The sequence below is a fragment of the Mastigoproctus giganteus genome, chromosome 2, assembly GCF_048544385.1.
Source record: "Mastigoproctus giganteus isolate SK-2022 chromosome 2, ASM4854438v1, whole genome shotgun sequence".
Lineage (NCBI taxonomy): Eukaryota > Metazoa > Arthropoda > Arachnida > Uropygi > Thelyphonidae > Mastigoproctus > Mastigoproctus giganteus.
In genome coordinates this window covers 30,140,330-30,165,365 of record NC_143576.1, presented here as the reverse complement: position 1 = coordinate 30,165,365, position 25,036 = coordinate 30,140,330, and the positions used below count along the sequence as shown (strand labels likewise).

The following is a 25,036-nucleotide window of genomic DNA, read 5'->3' as shown; positions in this document are numbered from 1 at the left end:
TCAAAACTCAACTGTGAAGCCAAACTTAATTATTTTTAAATTTTATTTTGATAAAAATTTGAAGTGATAGCTGAGCGCTGTTTATTTTAAAATATAAATAAGCCTGACGTAGCCGAGTGGTCAGTAGCACACGCTCTGAGTGGACCGGGGTTCAAGCCCGTGACTGCTAAATACGATTAACATTTGTACTGATTGATTTATTGTAAACTCCACTGACCTGGTGGTCGTGCCGGAGTATAAACAAGAACATTTTTTTTTTTTTAATTTATGTATACCAGGAGTGATTAAATAGTTCTGGGACTGACTTTGTATCCTGAAGTTGAGGCGTTGCATTGAGTTTCCACTTGTCGCAATATGTTGTGACTCATCCGGACATAGTGCACAAATCACCCGTTTATTTACAGTTAATCACGCACGCTTTGAGCAGGTGTTTATGTACTTTGTTGATCAGTAAAATGAGTGATTTTACTCAGCAAATCTGCATAATACGTTGTTTCAAATTAGAGAAAAGTGCAAAATAAACTCGAGAAATATTAAAAGCAGCTTTCGGAGAAGATGCAGTTCGAAGACTTTTCAGTGGGTCGCAAAGTTTAAAAAGTTGTGTTCGTCATCTGATCAGGAGTGATCGACGTTTAACTATTCGCAAAGTTCTAGTGAAATTGGTATTTCTTCCGAGACACGTCGATCAATTTTAACACAAGATTTGAGAATGCCACGGATTTTGGCCAAGTACTTTGCATTCAACTGACGATCAGAGAGCGGAAAGTTCACGCATATCAAGATCTTCATCGAAGAAGATCCTGATGCGTGGCTCAATTCTGTCACTAGAAGACTGCGTTTTCTCCAAGGCCCGAATAAGCAAGACAATATCGATCAAATGTGAAGAATATAATTATTATTTTTTTTTTTTTTGACTCACAGGGAATCGTTCAGAGTGAATTTGTCCCACATGGTCAAACAATGAGCCAGGAATGCCACAAACCAGTTCGCCGACGATTTTCGTAGTAATGGATGGAAAGGTGAGCTTCTGAGAATTGGCCCTTTTACAGTGACAACGCCCTTGCATACTCGGTTCTTTCCATTTAAAAATTTCTTGCGAATCACTGTCGTCTCGTCATTCAGCTTTCTGCAGTTTTTTTTTTTTTTTCCTAAGCTTTTTGTGAGGTTTTACATTTGTAACGACTGAGCAAATTCTTCAAAATTGCAACACAGGAACTGTTAGCAAATCCAAAAGAGGCCTATCAGGAATTCCTCGAGAAGTTGCAGAAGCATTAGAATCGGTGTAGGCGGTGTCTAAGAGACTACCTTTGGGAATGATACATCCGAAAAGCTGATAACTTAATTCGCCAAATATTACTTCAGTTCCCGAAGTCTTCCATGGTAGTTTCGCTATCTGCCACTCATTTGGAGACGTCTGAATTCGAATCCCGTCGATGGCTGAAGGAATTTCTAAAGGTCTCTTCAATCGAAGCTGGAGTTAGCCGATCTCAGGCCGAGGGAGTAGGGCCCCCTCGCGTGAAATTCCTAAAAACCAACTACAGCAACAGTGCCCGAACAATTTACATCAATCTCGTGTACAAATACAAAAGCTGCACATCGCGATTTTGGAAAAAGGTTTGACTAAATCAGAAATTCCCGATAGAGCAACAGAAAGAGGAATTTCTGATAGTGAGGGAAGGACTATAGTAATAATCTTAAAGGAATTTCTGAGTATAGGAAAAGACAAAGTTTTTCTGTGTTAGAAGAACTTGTAAGGGAAAGGAGATTTCATTTTCCCATAACTGCATCTCGGTTGCCTTGGCAGCCGAATGGGCTAACCTTGACAAAATTTTGCATCCATTTTAAACAGAAATAATATGCATCAGGAAACTGTAATACCGAAACACAATTAGCAAAGTCTGTGCTCAATTAATCATTTGATACATATTTTCTGCAGGCATGTTTTGTCAATGAATAAAACTGTGTGCAGTACAAAAACTACTTTTTTTTTTTTTTTTAATGGACTTAGAAAAAATTAGTTCGTAAAATAATTTGCTCGACAACGGAAAGTTATCTTACGACTACGAGCATTTGTGGAATCAGTCGGTGACAAAAAAACTTGGTTGCTCGTCCTCTGGCTGCCAAGAGAATAAGGGCAAATTTTTTACATGCCATCACATAATTTCTCCAATGATAGGATATGTGATGCCTACGACATATGAAACGGCTCAAAGATATTTGATACCTCGTGATGCAATCATTCAGGTATTTCTGATATGGGAGCCAGACAATGTCTGGATAGTTAATTAACTGAGCATCATGGTCTTCGCAGAATTCCCGTTTCAACAAGCTTGGTGCAAAACTATAAAAAAATTGCAGGTTCCCGCAGTATTTAATTTTTTTTTTTTTTTTTTTTTGGAAAGAGGACTGATACTAACCAAAGAAAGTAGTAGCGCCAAAACAAAAATCGGCCATCGTCTTAAAATTGATATAAGACAAAGAAACGGCTGTCGTTCTATAGGAGAAAAACTTTTAGTCCTTGACTGACTTTCTAATACTACCTAGGCTTAACCTCTACTACGAAGTGCATTGGCTTTGTACTCGGAAGGTCGACTAATAACTTCCCTGAATGGGAAAATGTCTTTCTTCTTAAGAGGCTTTCACCACACCAACAGCACTTTCGTTGGTTGTCCCAAAGAAACTTATAGATTTTAGTGAATATAAACCAGTTCTCAGGTGGTTGAAATGTAATGAGACAACCTTTAGTAGCTTTGAATAAATTCAAGGAAGAACTAGACAAACGTTGGAGTGGGATGGACAGGTGATGTGGGAAGTTTTTTTTTTTTTTTTTTTTTTTTGATGCTTGTAAGCTTACTTTCTTGCATAATTTGCCACTGCTAATACTAATACAAACCTCCAATAACCAGCGTTTTTCAGTAAAATACACTTTTTGCTTGTTTATAGGTGTGATGGGGGGGGGGATATTCGACTATGACGTTATGTTATTTTTTACTGTTTCCTAATTGTTACAGGATTACTGGACTTAAAAAAAAAATTGCGAAATATGGATTAGTTTACTTATGACTGTTTCGGAATCTCCTGTTACTTGGCGATCTCTGTGAAAATCAAAAATCGGTAACTCTGCTTCACAATAAACTTAATTCTTTCTTATTAATTATCACCCCCCCCCCTCCTAGTTGAGAACCACTGTCATATGATACTAAAATTTAATCTAATTTTGGGCTGACTTTCGAAACCCCCCTGGCAGCACAGTCCGTTTCCGTTGTGAAGTGTATACTTGAGCTGATTTAATATAAATTAAAATACTAGTCGTAGATAATCCTCGTAGCTGGTAGGGAATGTTTTATTACGCAGTGGCTCTCTGTTCTACAATTTGGCAGTTGTATTTTACACAACAAGCAGCATTTTCTACAGTCTGATATGCTCTTCTCATAGCAAATTAAAATGCTTCACACAAGGGTAATTGTCCGGTTCGTTCGCCGATGAGATCAGTGGGATGATTCGAGGTAATGTAGTTACCAGGAATATGTACTTCCCACTCTGTGGGAAGGACCTAGGCATATGGGCGTCGTCAAGGGCCAATACCTTTTGTACTAGACTTTCAATTGAAGAGATACGTTGCACTTCATAATGCTCTTCCTCCCCATAGAGTCATAGACAAATGTCGGGCAACATTCATGAAACTGTTGTCTTTCCCTAGCCTTTGATTATAACGTGACAAAGTTAAGTCTTACGTTGAACTGCGAATAGATCTCTTTACTCATTGTGAGATTTAAGAATTTGGATCCGTCGTAGGGCATTAATATTTTCTTTTTTAAAAAGAATTTTCTTATTTTTTTGATTGATGCCACGTTGGAAACATTTTTCGGATCACCTTCTACAGTTTGCTGCACATACGGATCAGTGCGTAATTAATTAAAACTTCCAGTATTTTGAACCTAACAAGAACCTACGCTCTCCACACTAATGAACTAGTGTGGAGACAAGTCAGTCAATGTCCCACATGGTCCAAGGGAGACCAGGTTATGTGAAGAATATCAAAAGTTAGTACTTTTAATACTGTGGGGGTACCCCCAGCATTAAAAGTAATTTTTATTATTGTGATGGGTTTATGGTTATTACTAAAATTAATCTAATTTTAGGCTTACTTTAGAAACCCCAACACTAATATCATTAGTGTGGAGAGCATAAGTTACTTTTTCTTATAGAAAAAAAGTTTGTATGTGAGAGGTTTTCTGATGTATATTAAACATAATGCTTGATGGGCGTTCTCATAGACATTGATAGTCTAAAAACGCGTTAATTTTGTATCAGTTGGGTGGAAAGAATTTTGAGGTACTTAATTGGAAGAAGTGCTAATTAATCTATTAATTAGATTTCTTTATTACACTATGTAACAACTTTTTTCCTGTTTGCTGTGTTGCAAACAAAGGTAAGTTATCTCCAGAACTGTCTGTTATGTTTATGGATATTATATAGTTCAGAAGGGGTGAAGCATAGCATCGTTAGTGGCACAGAGTTTTGCAGAGCATATGAGCTTGATATAGGATGCCAGTGGGTAATCAAGACAAGTTGTGGGCGCCTCATTTCCGATTTGGCAGTTGCAGATCAAGATTAGTTCGTTTCATGGTAGCGTAAGTGCATGCTTTTTGCTATATCTCGAACATGGAAAGAACTCGCAAACCGTCACGGTGACTGCTGCTGTTGTACGGTAGACATGTCTGTGGAAAGAAAAGCTGCATAATATGAAAACGGCAAATCCCAATCCACCTTCCAGGGAAGTCTTCAGAACTGGATGATTTACCTGGTGAATAGGATGATTGGGATTACATTTCAGAAGTCTGTCAGGTAACGCGCCACATTGCCCTAATCGGCAAGAATTGGATGTCTTATTGAGGGAGTTGTATTTAACCAAATCCATTGCAGAACTGATATCTCGTTTAAGCAGAATCTATTGGATGCCCGCTCCAAAACTTTCAATATGACTTGAAGTCTGTGGGACTTCAAGATGCTGCGGTTCGTTCTGGATTTGTAAGGAGGTTTCACTAAGTTCCCTTGCTTTCTCTACCTTTGAGACAGCAGGACATTAGATCAACAATACCGAAGAAGAGAACAGTCTGCCAGAATTGAGTTATAGCCTGGCACGCACAATGCAATAAGCAATCCATTGCTTACAAGAAACAGGCTTGCTTCCATCACTCAGTTTCAAACTAGTACTGATCAACATTGCCCAATTTGTTAAAGCAGTTTATTCTGAATGTAATACCTTCAAGCATATACAGTCTTTCCAGAATTATCTGATGGAAAAAAAAAATGAAAGGCGGCATATTTGTTTGTCTACAAGTTAAGTAGTTGCTAACTTCATGAGAACTGGAAAACAAGATGGCAGATGCTGAGAAAAATACTTAAGTTGATTCATCTTGTACTGAATGGCTTTCTTGGGTCACATGAGGGAAAATTATAAAGAACTAATCGACAGGTTGATTAGAAATTACGGAAAAATGGGACACAGAATGTCAATCAAGCTCCATCACTTGCACTCTGACCTGGATTTTTCCAGGTCAAATTGGGTAATGTTGGTGAATAGCATGGACGCAGATTTCACCAGGACATTAGTCAGTGGAGAGGTGCCAAGGAAGTTGGGATAAAGATATGACCGGCATTTATATTTGGTTCGGGTTGATCACATTAATCATAAAAGACACAGACGTCCAAATGTACTTTTTTTTTTTTTAAGAATTTTTATTTATTTATTATTATTTTTTTTAACTCGAAGATAGTTTCTACTTGGTTTTTTTTTAGCTTCTTGTAGCAATATTAATACAGTTGGTCGTCGACTTACGACCGACTTCTGTTCTAACTGACAGGTCGTAAGTCGATCTGGTCGTATGTCGGCCATATATTTATTAACAGTATTTTTTAACCTTTCTAATCTTTTTATCATCTTTATAATTTATTTTTATAATCTTTTAAATTTTTATGGGTGTCCTCAGTAGTGACTTCCTTTATTATTTTTTTTGTGGTCGTAAGTGCGGCAGGTCGTAAGTCGACGACCAAGTGTACTCTGTTCTATACTGAAGCTAAACAATGTTAATAATCTGATTTATGGCGCCTCCGTAGCCAGGTGGGAAGAAGCAGCAGTGTGTAACGCACGCTTCTTGATTAGACCGGGGTTCGATCCCGTCACCACCAAATACGGGGATGCGGAAAGATCAGGGAATGATCACCGCATATTCCCGGAGCAATATGGCCTTAGTTGCTAATGCTCCTAAAAACCAAATAACAAACAAACAAATAACAAACAAACAATCTGATTTATTGTTGCTTTATATTTCTGGCAAACTATTCATGCTATGCAAGAACTAAGGTCATTCTGAATCAGTATACCCATATTCATAAATAAACATCGACAGTTTTTTTTTTTAAATTCTTTATGTAGCGTTTATTATTCCCTCGACTTTTGATTATGTGAATTTCGTAGTCTGAGTAAAATGGCTTATAATACAACCGTGCAAATTCCAAATGCATGGGTATCTTTCCGTATATTCTCTGAACGTTACATTGCCGTATAGTATAACATTCAGAGAATTAAGCAGCATTAAAGCACAATAAAGCAGCATTACCCGCTCTAATTGATGGCCATTTACTTTTGCATTTCGAAATACGTTATATCTGTGCTAGCTCAGTATTTTATTTTTATTGCTCAGCATCACGAGTTGTTGATCTTCATTATCTTAATTGCAGCAGTCACATGAGGATGTAATGCAGTTAGTTAAAATAAGAGGATTTTTGTCCCAAGTTTAATGTAACGGAGATCACTCTTAGTGCTTTCAGCAGCTGTGTTTTCATTAGACAGTAGAATTTACGGTCGCCGTAGCCGAGTGGACAGGTGATAGGGTGCATAAGTACATGTGCTTTGAGTGACCGGTGTTCCAGTCCGTGAATGCTAAATACTGTGCTGTTTCTCGTATTCTCAGTATCTTGTGAACTCCTCTGACCCCGTGGTCGTCCCGGAGTACAAACAGAGATTTCCTTTTATCTCAAGCCATTCTTCACCACCTGACAATGTGTACTAATGGTATATTGCGAGGATGAACTTTCGTAAAGAATGATGAATATGCCCACATCCTAGTATGAGTCTGGTTATGTTGAAGTATAAAATAGATTTTTCTGTTTATACTTCGGGCTGACCACATAGGGCTAGAGTAGCTCATAAGATGGAGACATGGGCATTACTGTATTTAGTTTCACTTTGGCCCAAACAACTGTCAACTCAAACTGTTTGGCATTGTCCACTTAACTACACCAAGAGTATGGTGCATAGTGAGACGATCTCGCGTAAGATGAAAGATCTGTTTGAAGACGTAAGCTCAGCCATTCATTTTAAGCTTAAATTTTGCTGGGTCTCATGTTTTGCTTAATTCATCTCTTGATATCGTGCAGTTAAGTAGTTAAGACAGAGGGTGGCCAATTTTTTCCTGCAGCGTGTGACATAATGTTGGAAATGTGTCGCTTTCCACCTAGTGGCGGATCCAGCAGCCACAGGATCAATACCCACGCCCCCTATTTTTCTTACGTGGTTCCACTAGATTTTTTAACTAACTGTATAAAGAAATTTCATGCTAGGTCTTTGTAATAAAACAACGAAATATTTAAAAATAAATTTAATATAGGTTTAAGGTTATCGATTTTAAGAACGAATAAATGCTCGTCCTTTCGATTAATGCCTCGAACTACCTGCGTCGAATTAACACTAAAAGGCGTAGGGTCCAGTCATGTTGAAACGAGTCAATTTTTGTCAATAAAAGTAAAATTTAAATTCTGTGTTCAGCTTTATTTATTTTTTTTTAAACCGTTTTTTTTTTTTCTTTTTCTTCCTCCTCGCAAGTCGTGCCACTACCAAGAGCTGCCTGCGCCTCGCAGGCTGACTACCCCAGGTTAAAACATTAAGGACTTTAATATCATTAAAATTGTTTCAAGATTTGAAATGAATGTTATAGCTGTAGTGAATTTTACAATTTTTTTTTTTAATTGTAGATATAAATAATAAGCGTCGTCTTATCTCCGTTCAATATAATTTATCGATACTAGTCGATTTTAGATTCAGTCATGTATTAATTTGACACTTGGTCTGGCGAAAACCTCGTATGTAAAGGTGTACGTGTATGAGAACAGAAATTGAAGTTATGATTATAGGATAATGTTAAGATTCTAAGTCTGAAGGCGAGATTTTCATCACTTTTTTTTTATTAAGTGCTATTTCTGTGCAAGTAGGGGTACAGTGTTTGTATAATTGTGATTACATCATAACAATAACTTAAGGCGACTTGCAGACGCCGGCTTCTTCTGGAAAATGCGGAAAGCGTCAATATGTAAATTGAGGTATTTCCTGGAAAAAATAGCACAGTCTCCTTCTCGTGACATAGAGTTAAGTCTTTGTAATCTTTCTGCCATCTTCAAGGTCATGCGTGTTGTCTGAAGGGGCTGAAGAAGTTGCGCTTGCGCATAAGGAAATCCTGTAGGTAACGATCATCTCTGCTATTGATCGAAAAAGTTGGTTTTCAGCTGGATGTCGGTCACTTCCCTTTCACCACTAGCATGTACCATTATGTGTGAAAAGAGACGCTGATCAGTGTTTGCTAGAAATTCATTGGACTTCCTAGAGTAAGTGAACAAAAATCAGGAAGTAGATATTTCAGCAATGCGGGTTAAGGAAATCCGTTTGTCCTATCACTGCTTTCATAGACCGTAGCTTATTTTGTAGTTCGTATTTTTTGGACATTTCGTTACTCATTGCCAAATGTTCAAAGAAAGCACGCACCAAAATGTTTAAAAAGCTAATAAGCATCACAATCAGAAGTATTTTCGCTGTATATTAACAAATTGACTGATGTTGCTAAATATCAGTTAATTTTTGTTAGCACCCACTTTTTTTTTTTTTTACCAAAAGTAATGCCTGCTTAGTTACTATTTTAAAATGTCTTCTTAATTTATGTAAAATAGCTGCTTATAAGATATGTGCAGTTTAGCTGTAAAATAGCTTTATCTTTTTGTCAAATGCTATATTGTCAGCATGCATTAAATAACTTAAGCATATAAAACAGAAGAGCTTAAGATTTACTGTCACGTAAAGTCTTTTGTTTATAGCTATGCAAAGCCATATATGACCACTCTCCTTCCGTGTTCCTTGGATTTTTTAATAGGCCTCTACGTTGCTATACAATAGGGTTACTTGAAGTGCAACCACTGTGATCGCACCCGTTCTTCCCTTCTCCATCCCTGTCTTACAATAAAAATTATTTATTTTTATTAAGTTTTATGTTTAAGAAGATAAATTTTACGCGTAATATCGATTTATCTTTAATATCAGTTTGACCCTCCCTTTGTGTTATTTCTTATTGGAAATTAGCTTTTAACGAGTTGGTCTAACCCGGAAATTCAAAGTACTTACTTCAAATTCATTATATATCATTATTATACTTAATTCAAAGTATTCCCTTGCATCTCCTCTTAACAAACCCATGTGACTGAATTATAATTGCAGCCCTATCTAGACGATCCTGCATTACTTCTTTAACCAGTGACTCCATTATTTTCTCAGGAACTGAAGTTAAGTTAACAGGTCTGTAATTACTCATATCACCCTTTGTGAATTGGGGATACATTTGCACATCTCCAGCCCACGGGAACTTCACCTGAATCTAAAAATGCTCTCATAATTATGGCTAAAGGTTTGCTTACTTCCTTTGCTGCCTCCATTAATATTATTGAATAGATCCCATCCGTCCCAGGTGCCTTTTTATTTTTAACTTCAATTTCTCTTCCACATTCCTCTCCGTTATTACAAAATCATTTAGTTCCCTGCTAGAGTTTGATTAACTTCTGGCATCCACTTCTCTAAAGAATTCCTCACGCGTGAATGTAGATGCGAAATACCTATTCAATTTCTCAGCAACCTGAACAGGATCATCAACAGTTAAACCATCGATATCAAATAGACCAATGTCACTTATTCCCCTCCTCTTAGTGTTTATGTAAGTAAAGAAGTCTGCTGTTTTCTTTGCATCCTTTGGAAAGATTTCTCATAATCTAGCTTGGCATGCCTGGCTTCCTTTGCAATTTAATTGCAGACTGGTTAATATATACCATAGGCTTCTGTATCACCTGATAATTTATGTATCCCTCGCATTTTTCTTCTCTGGACGTGTCTAATTAGTTCATCCGACATCTATTTAGGTCTGATATTATATTATATTGTATAATACATTAACCCCCTCCCCCGAACAGTGAGGTCCTGTTGCGCACACTACGTGCAGATGACTTTAATATTTCTGTTCAATGTTTGTGACAGAATAATATAACCTATTTTAGTAATGTATTAATATAACTTATACAATCATTATGTATAAGTTATATTAATACAGTACTAAAATAGGTTATAGAAAAGTACTGTAGGTAGGGCGCATAGTGCCTTTTGAGTCCTAGAACCTATTCTCATGGCCGACCGGGCTAGCCGAGTGGGTAAAGTACCTGCCCGGCAACCCAAAGGTCGCGGGTTCGATTCCCGCCTCGGGCTTGGATCAAAGTACTGCAAAAACCTTGGGAGGTGCAATATGGCCACAGAAGCCGATGCGCCAACAACTACCAAATCAACCAACGTATTCTCATAGGCCATATACGGATATTAGGAATGTAATTCCCACTAATGGCGCGGTCATCCTGTTTACCCATTCTATTTAAGAGAATTCTTGAGTTTCTTTATTTAATTAGATTTAAAGTGGTTAAATGTGGATAAATGTTATTTTAAATTCCAACAAATATCTGTGATTCTCCTAATTGCGACGTCATACGTGTCACGTAAACTTTAATTTTCCAATCGTGAAGTCCTTTCGCATTACTGAATGTTTATTTGGCAGTAGGCATACGGGATTTCATTTCTTTTGCAATATTTATGCAAGAGAAATGAATAGAAGTGATTGACTTATATATGGGTGCAGAGTGTTAGGGTCAGGCGCCACCTGTGGTTTCTCACATCTATACGTGGGTACAGTATTGCATGGTTAGGTTATTTTAATCATCTAATCTAAATCCTATAGATTTGATTTCCTCCAACGGGATGCCCATTAACCTCAGAGTTTGCGAATTTCGCTTTATGCATATTGCAAAACAAAGCGGGGGGGGGGGAAGAAAAGAAAAGGAAGTACGTTGATAAGGATACAAGAACAAAGAGCGGAACTGAATGATATTTCAATTTATATTACAATTGCCAAACTTCAAACAGACTGGTCAGCTTCTGTAAAGCCATAATTGGTATCGTGGTATTGTCGAAAATGACAGATTTTTTTTCTGAGCATGGATAGTTTTCAGCACCTATATCTGTATATACAGTACTTTTAAGTAATTCTTATGCTAAATTTCAGTTATTTTGGCTTTTGAGACTCCTAAGGATCGAACTGACCCCATTTAATCAGTGAAGCTGTTATTTTAAATGTGGCTATTGGGTGTGTTCAGTGGCAAAAACATAGTATTCAAGGTCGCAACTTGACATTGTAAAATGACTTGGATGTATGAGATGGCATTAAATGATAAAACCAAGAATGTTACTGAGCAAGTCTACATATTAATAATAAGGCGTGTGTGTGAATAAGAATTTGCTCAAATAGCTTCTTTCTCAAGTGGCTCATCAGCATCATCACCTCCCGACATATTAACGTGTCTTGTCAATCTTTAAAAACGAAGGCTTTCTTATCGCAGCCTCTTCGTTCGAAAGACTTTTCTACTTCAAATGCCGTTAAAGTTGGAACCAGAAATTGAGATTACAACACTTCGGGTTGGCTTAACCTCAAATCTTTTTTTCATGGTTCCATCATTGGTGTATTTCCCATAATTCAAAAGGAGCAAAGCAATCTGTAGATAATAATTTTTTTTTTTTTTTTTTTTTTTGTGTGTGTGATATTATAGGAACATATTTTATTTCCAGTTCTAACAATTTCTCCACTAAGTCATCTTATTGCTAACCATGTTCCCACCACTTTCAGAACTCGTATTGGTTGCAGTCTTTGCATATTCATTATTGGACACCATCCTGCAATTAGCCTTCAGCCGGGTTGCTCGAGTGCACTTTATGCTCTTTGACACCCTGATAGTACCGTGCTCTCCCCTGCCTCCAGTTCGTAGAGAGATCTGGGATAATTACTGCGAAATGTCACTAAAGTCTATGCAACTTAAACCAATATACAGGTAGTCGCTGAATAGTTTGTGTCCTCTGTCCTATACCTAAGTTGTGGATCTTGTAAAATCATGATAGGTACTGGTGGCATTAGTATGATGGTTGATTAAGTCTAGTTCATTTATCACATTCTGTGAAATGGAATAAATAAAATACTACTGTAAAGTAAATCATGAAATATAGTTTTACAATAAACATCACATAGGAAAATTAATTGATGCTAAGTGAAGTAGAGGGCGAGTCTTCCTAAGTCTTGAGGTGGCGTTGAGGATGTAGGTTTTGGTAGTCGTACAACCAAAAAAAAAAAAAAAAAAAATTAAACTTATTAAATTCAAGTAGATAAAAATATCGATTTGGGAGTTGACTTCGTTTCAGTTTTTTTTCTTTTTTTTCCCCTGTATATACTAGATTTGCTTGTTCTTTACTACTTCTTATACAACCTTTTTTAAAGCTTTTCGAGTTATATATTCATTATGGTGTGGGGTCTTTGCTTTTTAGTGGTCCATTTTTCACAATACATAGCTTATTTTTCTATTTCTCATTACTGTACATTGTTTATATATATATACACGGGGTGATTCTGAATTAGGTCCAATTTAAAGACAGTATAACTCTGAAATATATAATTCAAGGCATATTTTTTGGAGCAATTTTAAAACTTAGTTGCCACGAGTAACTTGACCGAGGTCACATCTGTATCGCAGCTCGTCCCACACACGGGTGTATATCACTGCAGAAGTATCTTTTAGCTTTGTCCATCGGTCAGTGCCTGCAGTAACTGGAGCTTGTACGGTTTCAATGTTAACCTTCTGTCTGAGATACGCCAAACTGTGGTTTGAGGGTCTTGCACCTCCCTGCTTGCATACCTAGTGGACTTCCTTGGACACTCATCTCGTAAGGTTTTTTGTGCGCGTACCACAATTGCACCAGACACAGATAGCGTCTTTGCTGGAAAACTTGACATCTCAACAAACCGAATACATATTTCTTATCGGGGTCTGATTTAGAATCTCTCTCTCTCTCTCTCTCTCTCTCTCTCTCTCTCTCTCTCTCTCTCTCTCATTGTTAATGATTAGGTGAATTTTTTTCTTTGGTGACAGGGAGAGGATAACCCCCCCCCATGCCTTATTTAGTTTGTTTCTCTTAGTAAATCTGTTCCTGAGCGAATTAAGCAACTAGTCAGTTGTCTGTCCGATTTACTTATTGGAAATAGTCCACTCAAATTGTGCTGTTGTATAAAAATGCATTTCTATAACTATTAGTTATTGTTAACAATGGAAATATCTTTGGTATGCTGACGACTTTCCGACGCCAAAGAGCTCGTTTCTGCGGTGTCTTATTTTCGGTTCATTAACCTACGTGACACTCCCAGCAAGAAAGACTGACAAAGGTTGCCAAAGGGAGTTTAGAAATAATAATGAATACTTAGAGGCCTTGACGTTTTTTTTTTTTTTTTCGTACCCAGGTGAAATGGCCTCAGACACTAGATGATCCTTGTCTGAAATTCTTTAGGTCTTCTAAAGGTTAACGAAAGAAGCAAAAGCGAAAAAATACATGTGATAATTTCTAGTGTATTTATCTAGGGATATCGTTAGTATTATTTTATTTTTTGCACCTCTAAAAATTAATTTAAGATAGTTAAAGCATAACATAAATCAAATGGATTTTAGGAAACAAATTCATTTTTACAAGCTCACTTTAATTGTAGCGAGAACCAGCTGGGAACTGGGATAATTGCACATAACAGACAAGTGCGAGACGGGCTTAATCAGAATCCAGAATTGCATTTTGTTATTGGAACATTTAAAAAAATAAAATAAAATATGAATAAAGGCACTTGTACTGCCGTAGCCGAATTTATTTTGCGTTATTTCGTTTTATACATGGTATACGACTTGTATGTTTCAAAAATTTGAAATATCTCAAAAATGTGCGTTTTAGTTCTAGAAAGTAATGTTGGCTTCTTTTCGTAAACATGCAAGAATGTAGTGAAATTGTGCGAAAGCCTTTATGTATAACTTTGCTGTCCGCTTGCGACTCCTAATGGAAATATCTGTGGCGGTTCCATTAATTTTGCCTTTGGCTAAATAGTTGTGAATAACTGTGCTAATTGTAAAAATCATTTGGATAATTTACTGCAGACTGAAGTGAACCTTAGTATATATTTCTTAAATGCGTGTGTATAATTTTGTTTTTGTAATTAATTATTAGTTCGTGAAAACCGCCTTTGTTTCTGAGAATTCCTGAATATCCGGATCGATCAGAAAGTCTGCATGTTTGTAAGAATATATCACCCAAGAAACAAAACAGATCATATCTAGTCTGAAAATCGCCATAAACCCGCACCTTCAGCATGCAAGGAGACGATCAGTCATCTGTACAGCGATAAACAAAACGAAGAATTTGGCATATACAACAGCAGAGAACAGAATACTGTAGATGGACTCCATGAATCCTAAGAATGTTTTCCATTATTCAGTCTCGGTTCTCTCATTTGCTATGTACATTCTTATACCTGTCATAGGTATAAGTACTCTCCTGTACATTGTTCTTCTTGGGAGACAGATAAATGTATCACAGTGGAGACCTTAGATTTGAAGAAACTTGCCCTTCTCCTTTCAGCAGACTTTCTGTAAAATCTAATTGTAGAAATGGAGGATTACCATCATGTTTTGGATCTTCCTAACGACACCAGTACTTTCCTGATTATCAAGAGAAATTCATTAATTAGCGTGAAAACTGTAGGGAAACAGCATCCTGCAATACCTAAATTTCGTTGAAACAAAATTCTTTTGCATCTCGTCCCAGAAAGCAGAAATTTTTCTTCAGATAATACTGTTGCTTAATCCATTATGTCCATATACGAACTATGAGAAAGTATCTCAGAATCGAATCCCTATCAATGAAAAATCACCCTGTCAATAACACAATTTGTTGAATACATCAAGCAGCTATAGTGGAAGAGAGCGATGCTCTAGCTCGCACAAACAAACGGTTGTGTTTGAGATTTCTGTTAAGGATTAGCAGCACGGTATTAATGTATGCTCTTGTCCGAAAAATATTTGGCATAGGTATGTATTCTGGCAGGGCATCTTGGCCATGTACCAGTCTCATCAAATTTTTAAAATAAAAGAGGAACTGTAGTAAATAAAGTCCAGCCTATCCTCGAGTGATGCGCACTACAACAGTGTGCGTATAGGATGATGGTCCTCGTTTTTTACAATAGCAGTTGAGATATTTTGATGCCAAATTACCCGTATCTATCTTCATATCATTTACAGAAGCATTGCAATTGATGACTTCGCCTATCATCATAGTCCTTGTCGAATACACTGACATCTTCAGTAGTCAAAACGTAGCCGTGAGTCCCATTCTCGGCTGATTTTTCTGGTTACTAAGGATAAGATGTAACGCACTTGATGGTGGAGAAATCTACAGCTATATACTGTATTTAGTACTGTAGTAGGTTAAACGTAAAGCGAAGTTAAGTACATAATCAGAAGTATGCAGAATATGTCCCTCTAATATTGAGAGAATCGAAACATGCTTCTGTGGCATCTCGTCTCTTTACCAGAATGCTGTGTTTTTATCCTCCCTCGTGAAAACGGCCTACTGCGCTAAAAGGGGCTTTTTTTTTTTTTTAATAACTACTCACAAGCAGCTTTAAATCCTTAAGTGAGTCATTAAAAAGTGAAAATCAAAGTAAAATTATTATTGTGCAAAAAATACATACGTTTAATAACTGAAATTATGTATACAATGATACACTGGTGTTCAAAACTTAAGGATCAACACTATTTCTAAAGGTTACAACCAAAATCTTTACTTAAGGTACTTTTTTACTGATGAGAGTAGATTCAGTCTCAGCAGCGATTCTGGACGTCACGGTATCACCCCGCAGACATTGAAAGGGATCGATATGGCGGTCGAGGTGTTCTCGTCTGGGGAGACGTTATCTTGGATGGACGTACACAACTCGAGATACTGGCAGGCGGTATTGTAACCGGTGCACACTACTGTACTGAGGTAATCCTCCCCATGTGCGTCTGTTCCGAGGTGCCATTGGCCCCGAGTTCGTGTTTATGGATGATAACGCCACGCTGAATGGCACTGCAGCTGTTGATATGCTTTTGGAAAGTGGGGACACTGTTCGTATGGATTGGCCTGCCCGTTCGACGATCTAAATCCCATCGATCACATATGGGACGCTCTGGGGAGACGCCTAGCGGCACGTCCACACCCACCAGAAATCTTCACCAGCTGAAGATGGCGCTGAGAGAGGAATGGACGACGTTACCGCAAGAACTTATCAACAACATTGTTCTAAGTATGGACAGGCGGTGCAAAGCGTGCATCAACATTAGGGGTGGCCATATCTCCTACTGAGGACCACCTCTTCTCTTTGTTCCATCTTTGGCAGTGATGCATCTGTATCATGGCAGCCAGTACTACGTTGCCATTTTTTTAATAGCATTAGTAGAGGCATGCGATGCAAGAAAGTAAGCTTATATGCAGCATAATGAAGTCCCCCTGTACCGTTTTGTTTCAGTTTGTGTCGGTGATGTTTCCTTCATTTCTGTACCTCACGAGGTTCCTTTGGTATGTTTTTCCCATATCCAGGCCACTCCTATTAAACTACAGGTGAAAACCTGACTGGTCCTTAAATTTTGCACACCAGTGTATTAATTAAACGTATTAGAATAACATAAATTATGGTATTGAGTTACTTCTAACTTTTTCCAGTTTCCATTGCCTAATACTTCTAGAATGGTTAATGACAATAATCAGGGTATGCTACTGCAACAAGATAAAGATAAATGGGCTAAGAAATGGCGATTGAAGTTTAACAGTTACAAGGTACTTCATATGGGTCGCAGCAATCTCAAATTAACATACCAACTTTGTTATACCACATTCAGTAGTGGAGAATAGATGCCAAGGTGGTCGAATGGTTAAGGCGCCAGATATTGCCGAGCCAGAGTTTATAAACCATGCCAGAGCCAAAACGCGAAAAAAAAAAAACAAAAAAAAAACTCGGTAGTGGAGAATGAAATCTGGGGATAATTGTGCAGTCATAAGACGTTCTCTGAATAGTGTGTAGACAGGCTACCAGGACAGCCCATGGGATTTTGTTAATGATGTAATGTACAGGAATTTTGCTAGTAGGGATAAGGAGCTGATTATCTCGTTTTAAGGCAATGGTTAGGCCAAATCTCGAGTACTACATACAGGTTTGGAAGCCTCATTTGCGGAAGGATATGTGACTGTTGTAGCTGATGCAGAGAAGAGCAGAAAGATTAGTGGCTGGAACAAAAGGTGCTCTTTCCAGGAAAGACGTCAGTTCTTCAAATTGCAGCGTCCGGAAACTAGACACCAGCGAGGAAATCTGATTGAGCTGTTTAAAGTTCTGAATGGATCGATTAAATCAATGCCGATGGAATCATAGTGCTTAGCCCGAGCAAGAGGAAGGCATAAATTCAATTTTAGGAAGGATGTTTGCAGGATAGATGTGCGGAAATTTTTCTTCAACCAGCTGGTAGTTGAATGTTGGAACAGACTTCCGACATTCAACTGTGTGGTGTTGTAGACCTGGGTAGTTTGAATAAATTCTAAGAAAAACTAGACACGGGGATGCACAGGTGATATAGGTTTTTTTTTTTTTTTTTATGCTGTATAAGATTGTCTTGCATAATTCTCTCTCTCTCTCTCTCTCTCTCTCTCTCTCTCTCTCTCTCTCTCTCTCTCTAGAATTATGCAATTATGAATATATATACATATACACCACAGGATTCAATAATATATATACACCACAGGATTCAATAACATTATTAGAATGAATGGGAAAATTGAAAGGTAACTCAATAAAAGGGTAAAGGGCGGAACGATCACCTTCTTGAGCGGGTGTTTCCAGTGTTTGAGACCATTGCATCAGATTACGCTGTCACATCCTGGGATATTTGCGCTCACTGGGGACTCGATGAATAGCGTCGCTGCTTTCTCACTTCGTGTGGAAAGGCTGGGTTCGATTCCCTTCTCCAGTCAAGTTTAGAAATATTTCCTGTCGGGAAGAAGAAACGTGTTGCTTTTTTTTTTTTTTTTCTTTTAATATAGGGATGAATTAATTGGTCTTGATGCGTGGTGTTTCATCTCTCAAAACAAACAAACCGACCGTAATTTACAGACATGAGATAGATTCCTCATTATATATAATGACAAAGCAGATTATTTCACCTCCGAAGCCTTTAAAGAATCAATATTTTTAAATTTCGCCACTGGCATACATCAATCATGAAATGAAACTACGAGTCGATGGGCGTAATTATATGAGAAATGTCCCCCATGACATAGTGGTTTCGTCACTTGTTTGAAGAGGTCTGGGTTCGAGTCCTGTTGTTGACTGGAGGAATTTATTGATTTATTATTATTTTTTTTCTTCAGTCGAGGCTGTGGTTAACTGATCTCAGGCGGAGAGAGAGAGAGTATAGTATTCCCCATGAGTTGTTGTGGGGTGGGCGTTTTTTCAGCCCACACCATACTCAAATCAGCCCGTGAACACAATTCTGCAGACAATACGGATATGGTCACGGCAGAAAGCCATTATAATAAATAAAATATACCAGAAAGGTACCACAGTGTTTATAATCACCGTAACCCATGTGGAAAAGGCTTGGCTTCGGATCCCTTCAATCAAACGTAAGGCGATTTGTTGTTGTGCTCAACTATGGCCTTATTTCCGATGGATAATTTTTTTCCCCTCTGTGGCAGCTCTAGCGAATCTTACATATGACATTCCACAAAAGATATTTGACAAGGAATAACTCACTGCTACACGAACGAACTCTCAAATCCGATAAGGTTTTAACCTGCCTCTACAAGAAACTTTACAGCAATTTAGCATGGTTTCCACCCCGAAAAAAACCTCATAAACAGAATCGAATTACGTATTGGATTCTTGTTTCTGCCGTCGCACCATATACAACATAAGGGACTTTTGTAAGAAGTTCTGCTTTTTACCGCTAGATCTGCTCATGAGAAACATGGCCTCCAAGTCTGATATAACCTCATCCACTCTCATTGAGTCATTTCTTTTTGTCCGAACTGCAGTTCCATATACCTCACATCTCTGCTGATATTTTTTTAACATTTCTTCTGTAACATCAACTTCCCAACTGAGAAGCTTTTGGATCTGCCCCGTAGTGTCGCTGCAAAGTCATATCGATCATCTCCAATTCAACTTCTATTCCTTTCCGAGCTTTATCAAAGATATCCCCGAAAGTATGTTTAATTTGTATTAAAATTGAGATTGAGAATTTTGTATCTCTGTATGAAATGCATTATAATAACGGTCTCACTCGTGACATGCTTTTAACGCTAAATAAATACTGTAATTCTACTAGATGCGTCAAGCCCACCTTCGCTTGTATGATTTGTTAGTCTTCAGTAATGAAGTATATAAAGCTTAAACAAGTGTTTTATTATTGATTTACCTTTTTAATCAAATGCGTCATCCTAATTCCAGCTTGTAATGCCTCATCGGTTTTGCCTCCTTGTAACACTTTTGTCCTGTGCCTGTGAAGAAATTGCTTTTTCCTTATGTAACCATTATTTAACACTTTCAGTCAATTATGCAATAAAGTTTCTTCCACTCATGTCAAAGTAGTTCTGGAAGAAGATTATTTTGTTTCTTTAACCGTTCAGATATAGAGATAGTCATACACTTAGTGTCTTTCTTGGATCGTCGGATATTACAGCGAATTTTAGAACAGAACAGTGGATTTTATCTGGGCGTGTTTTGAAAGCAGTGTAAACTATGATATTTCGTGTTGTAAGTTAATTCAGGACAGGAAAATTCCATATTTTTTCTTATTTTTGTTACTTCATTCTAATACTATGGATGCGATATCGGACAGCTTTCTAAAAGAAAGCTAAACATGATAGCTCAGCTACAGGAATCGGAGACCTATTTCATCTTCAGACACGTTTCTGATCAAAGGTAAGCTTTATGGAATTACATATGAATTACCTTGTAATTAACTAGAATATCCAAAGAGCAACTGTCTTTATATTTAAACAGTGTGAGGATCCATTAGCGTCGTCGGAATTCTGAAAAATTCTTATGGGTCTCCTTAGATTCCTTTAAATCAGGCATGTCAAACTGGTGGCTCCGCCTTAGGACTTTTATTCATTCCTCTAAGTGTTTAACTTATGTTAGCTTTTAAACCCTTTATGAAAATAATGGTAAATGGTGGTACTTAAAGGGGGTTCGCTAATATAAAATTTAAGTACAATTCATAACTAATGTTGATGGTTATGAGAGCGCTTATTTTTGCGGTGTCTTATATAACCATCAAGGGAAAACACGTGAACATATTTGATATTTCTCTTAATCCTGCTGCTTAAATTAAATTATGACATCATAAATTCCTTTTCATGCGTGCACGAGCATTCCTTGCCTTGAGGTATTGTCTGATATTTGCAGATTATCCCTCTTGAGGTGTCTGTAGCAGAGATTCTCCGACCTTTTAACTGTGATTGAATCCTAATTAAAATTTGCATTTCACTGAATTCCACTCAACTTCATTAAAGATTAGTTACTGGATGTTTATCGGACTTTAAATTAATTGTAAAATGTAAATTTTATGTAAAAATAAAATTATTTTCATTTTATATAATCCTCCGTATATAAAATTCGTCTGACGCTGTTGTTAGCTCTTAAATGTGAACAGTTAGTGTGGACTCCGTAGCCGAGTGGTCAGGAGCGGGAGTGCAGTAGCATACGCTCTTTGAGTAGACCGGGGTTCAAGCCCCTGACTGCTGAATACGGTCGATCTGCCAACCCGCACTGGACCAGCGTGGTAGATTATGGTCCATTTCCCTCAGCATGAATTGTTGAGGAGGCTTCCATCCTGCAGTGGGTTGATAATGGCTGCACTTTACTTTATTTTTTTTTTTTACCTTTCACATTTCAAAATACGTGAAAATATTTAATAAATTATAATAAAATATTTAATCTTCGCTAAACATGATGAAAAACAGCGCATTGTTTCAATGTATACTTTATTATTGGCGAAACAGTAATTTTTATTTTCTGAATCTGCCCCTATAACTGTTCTGTCCGTTTTAGCGCTGGTTTGCCGAATTCATTCACAAATTACAAGTTGTTGGTGAAACATGTAGTTTTTTTTTATTTATGGTATCAGGTTAGGTTAAAATAATCCAAGCAGTCCATCAACGAAAACAAAAATCGCGTATCAAAGCGATTACTGTAATTAACTTCCGAATCATGTCAAAATGGCGGACGGGCCACTATTGGAAAAGCAGTTTGCCTGCATAACAAGACTTTCTAGTTTAATTTTAAAGTGCACATTAAATCACCAGCTACCAGGTAAATCTACTAGTAATAAGTAATGACGTCACTTGCATTGTAAAAGACCAGTTATAGCTACATTCATACTGTTGTTCGGATTAAAGTACAAAATTTCGAAACTACCTTGCAGGACGTTTCAGTCATTAGTATTTCACTACAAAATAAAATCGAAATAAATTCATAGTCGAGGGGTAAATGTGGAAATGCAGTAGTACACACGTTAAGTTGACTGTGGTTCGAATTCATGTGACTACGAAATAGTATTCATTGTCTGATTAGTTGTATATTCCTTTGATCCGTGTGGTTGTGCTGGAGTATAAACGGAACATTTTTATGTTCCTCGCTGCTCTGTGCTCTATCCCCTACATCAGGGGTGGGCAATCTTCTGCCCGCGGTCATTTTCAAAATACAGTATATATAATAAAGTGCCCGTCATTTATTATACAGTATATTTTTGAATTAATCGAATTTCTGACGTAAATTTCGAAAATACTCCTCTCATTGCTACGACAAATATCAATCCAGATATCGATTCACTGATAAAAAAAAATAAACAGCATCAAGTCTCATTAAATATTATAAAAATAAAATGCAATTTTTTTTACTGGAATTATATTCTTATTTTGTTACTTTCATTCTATTTTTGTAACTTATCTTGAATTTGAATTTCGTTTTTATTAATAAAATTAATTATGTATAAATATAATAAATAACATAAAACTGTTTGATAGTTTTTTCATTATACACTATTTTAATAATCCTAAAAATCGTGGAAAGCTAAAAATAAATTTTGGCCCGCGTGTACCTCAAACATTTTATTTGGCCCGCCAGGTTGCCTACGCCGACCGGGCTAGCCAGGTGGGTAAAGTGCCTGCCTGGCAGCCCAAAGGTCGCGGGTTCGAATCCCGCCTCGGGCTTGGATCTTGGATCAAAGTACTGCAAAAACCTTGGGAGGTGCACTATGGCCACAGAAGCCGATGCGCCAACAACTACCAAAAAAAAAAGGTTGCCTACCCCTGCCCTACGCTAACTTGCATTAGAAAACGGATGCACGACTGCTGACGGGGTAACAGGGCGCTAGACAAACAAAACATCAAAACAAATAGTGTTTAATTTTGAAAAAGAAAATAATGATAACCACAACTTCGCCATACTACAGCCAGAAATTTAGTAACGAAACATTAAGACAGCGCGTCGGGGAGTAAGTAGGATTGCTTCAACTCAAACTCGCCCGTGAGATATTGATTTGTAATGGGCGGACTAACAAGGCTAGTACATGGACACTTTTTCATACATCATTTGTGAAAGTGCTAAAAATAAACTGTCATTAATGTAAATTACGTTAATTTTCGTCGTGAAGCCCCTTTAGAATACTGTATAAGCAGAATGCTAGTGTTCCGCCGAACTCATTTCGAGAAAAACTTGATTTTGAGATTTTCGAGAGGTGTTCATATAATTGTATACGTATCTTCCCTATTCTCAACGTCTTTGTTTCAAGTTTCTCCCTTTCCTATTATATAGATTTTTCTTTATTTTAAAAAAATTTGTACAAAGTACAGTAATCTTTAAAAATACTAAAGGTTCTGTTTAATCTTAAGCATAAATAGTGGCTTCAAAAGTTACTTAAATTTGTTTTTCTTAAAGAAAATTCTTTCATTTAGCCGTAGCCTTTATAAAATAAAATAATGATATTTAGTTGGAAGTTTTCTGTCATGATACATAGTTATAAGGGAAAATTTTTATTGAGTAAAGTAGTCTGCTCTTTTATCCGGGCCGAACCAGTGAAAATGCAGAACATATTTGCCGTTTCACATTTCTTGCTGTTACGAAAGAGTTTCAAAAGAAACTGCACTTAGCATAGGTTCCTTATTACATGTATATGGCGATATAAAGCACTAAACTTTAAAAAACAGTACTGCTCATCAGTCTGCAAATAGTCATTTTTAAATAGAATATTCAAAGAAAACACTTAGTGCAGTCTAAATTATTTATAAACGGTATTTCTCGTTTTCTGTAAACAGCTTTCAGTGATCATTTTCTCTGGATGCACGTTTTGTGAACTTAACTTGTTTTATTCATTGTGAACTTTCAGAGATAGAAAAGCAACGTGAGCGCATTGAAATACTTGGGTGGGGGGGTGGGGAAGAGAGAAGAGATGGTGATAGTTTTGGCAACACGCTGCTGCCGTTCTGTACTATTTTTATCACAGCTTCCATAGCGAAGGAAATAATATACATATTGCATAAGATGTGGATTAGGACGACGAGAAAATGCCATTAATTTTATTTATTATTATTTTTGCTGTACAAGTTTCACTTGTTTACTTTTTTTTTTTTCCCGTAATGCAGCCTTTGTTATTCACTTTTCTAATGTTAATTTTAACATTATTTAGAAAAGTCTAATATTTTAACGTTAGAAAATTATAAAAGTTTAATTTTATTTTAAAATAAAATCTTTCTTTTATTCGTTCCCCAGTACCTCTGAGCGGTTGGGAGAGACGGATCTTTCTGCTAACAGCTATTGAAGAGTTTTTTTTTTTTTTTTTTTTTTTTTTTTCCATACCAAATACTCTTCCAGACGACAATCAATAAGCAAGAAAGTATTTTGAAAGATTCCATTCGACAGCTCCCGGAAATGAGAAAGATCTTTATCTTATTGCTCCTATCTTCTTGGAAAAACGCAGTAAATTAGACCCAACAGTTTTTATAACAGTTATACTCCACAGAGAAATAAGCGGCGGCGAATCTACCATACCGTTAAGTCCGCCACCATGGGAGTAAAGGCGGCTGGCTTCGTATGATCGTTAAAGGTCACGTGGCGGCCGTTCGGCAGCTGGGCCTAGAAATTATATTTTCGCCTTTAACTGATAGGGATGTGTTAGGGTAGCAAGAAGTTAAAAAAAAATAAATAAAATAAAGTTTAACCTCTCTGTATGTAAAGAACGTTGTAAATAAAATGAGTGAACCTGAGCTGTTGGTCAGATCAACTAGTGCTGATATTGTAGGAATAATTGAAATATAGTGCCTATCTAGAGATAGGAAATTACGAATTTCATTATGGTGAGTGTGCTCTGAAGAGAATAGGAAGGAGTGGGGCTGTGCCGAATTTATCAAAAGCTGCTTGAAAGTAACAAGATGGCTCTGATCAAGTCCAGGCCGACGTTTAGTTCGTGTGATGTGAGTTGACTAATGGTAAGGAAACATGATAATGGCATGTATTATTGATCATATGATTCGAAGATTACGATAAATATCTCTGTAGACGGCTAGAGTGGGCAAACAAGAGCGAATGCGTCATTATGGATGGCTTTAATTTTTCTCTTATAGATCACAAATTGTAGCCATGCAGTTCTCATACCGGAAGTAGTTCTTGAATAAATTGGATGATCACTGTATATTTCAAGTTCAAATTAGAGAAAGCACAAGAGAAGGTCAAATATT

General features: G+C 37.1%; 1 protein-coding gene across 3 annotated transcripts in view; it reads left to right on the top strand.

The window, feature by feature from the left end:
• Positions 1-25,036, top strand: part of LOC150089241 (solute carrier family 12 member 2-like) — a 544,391-nt gene that overhangs the window by 12,398 nt on the left and 506,957 nt on the right. The window contains exon 1 of one of the 3 annotated variants that reach the window (XM_090388539.1): positions 8,585-8,664. The exons of the other annotated variants lie outside the window; for them this stretch is intronic. The gene's annotated coding sequence lies outside the window, so the exon portion shown is untranslated. Of the gene's footprint in view, positions 1-8,584; positions 8,665-25,036 lie in introns of those variants that run through there. 3 annotated transcript variants of the gene reach the window in all.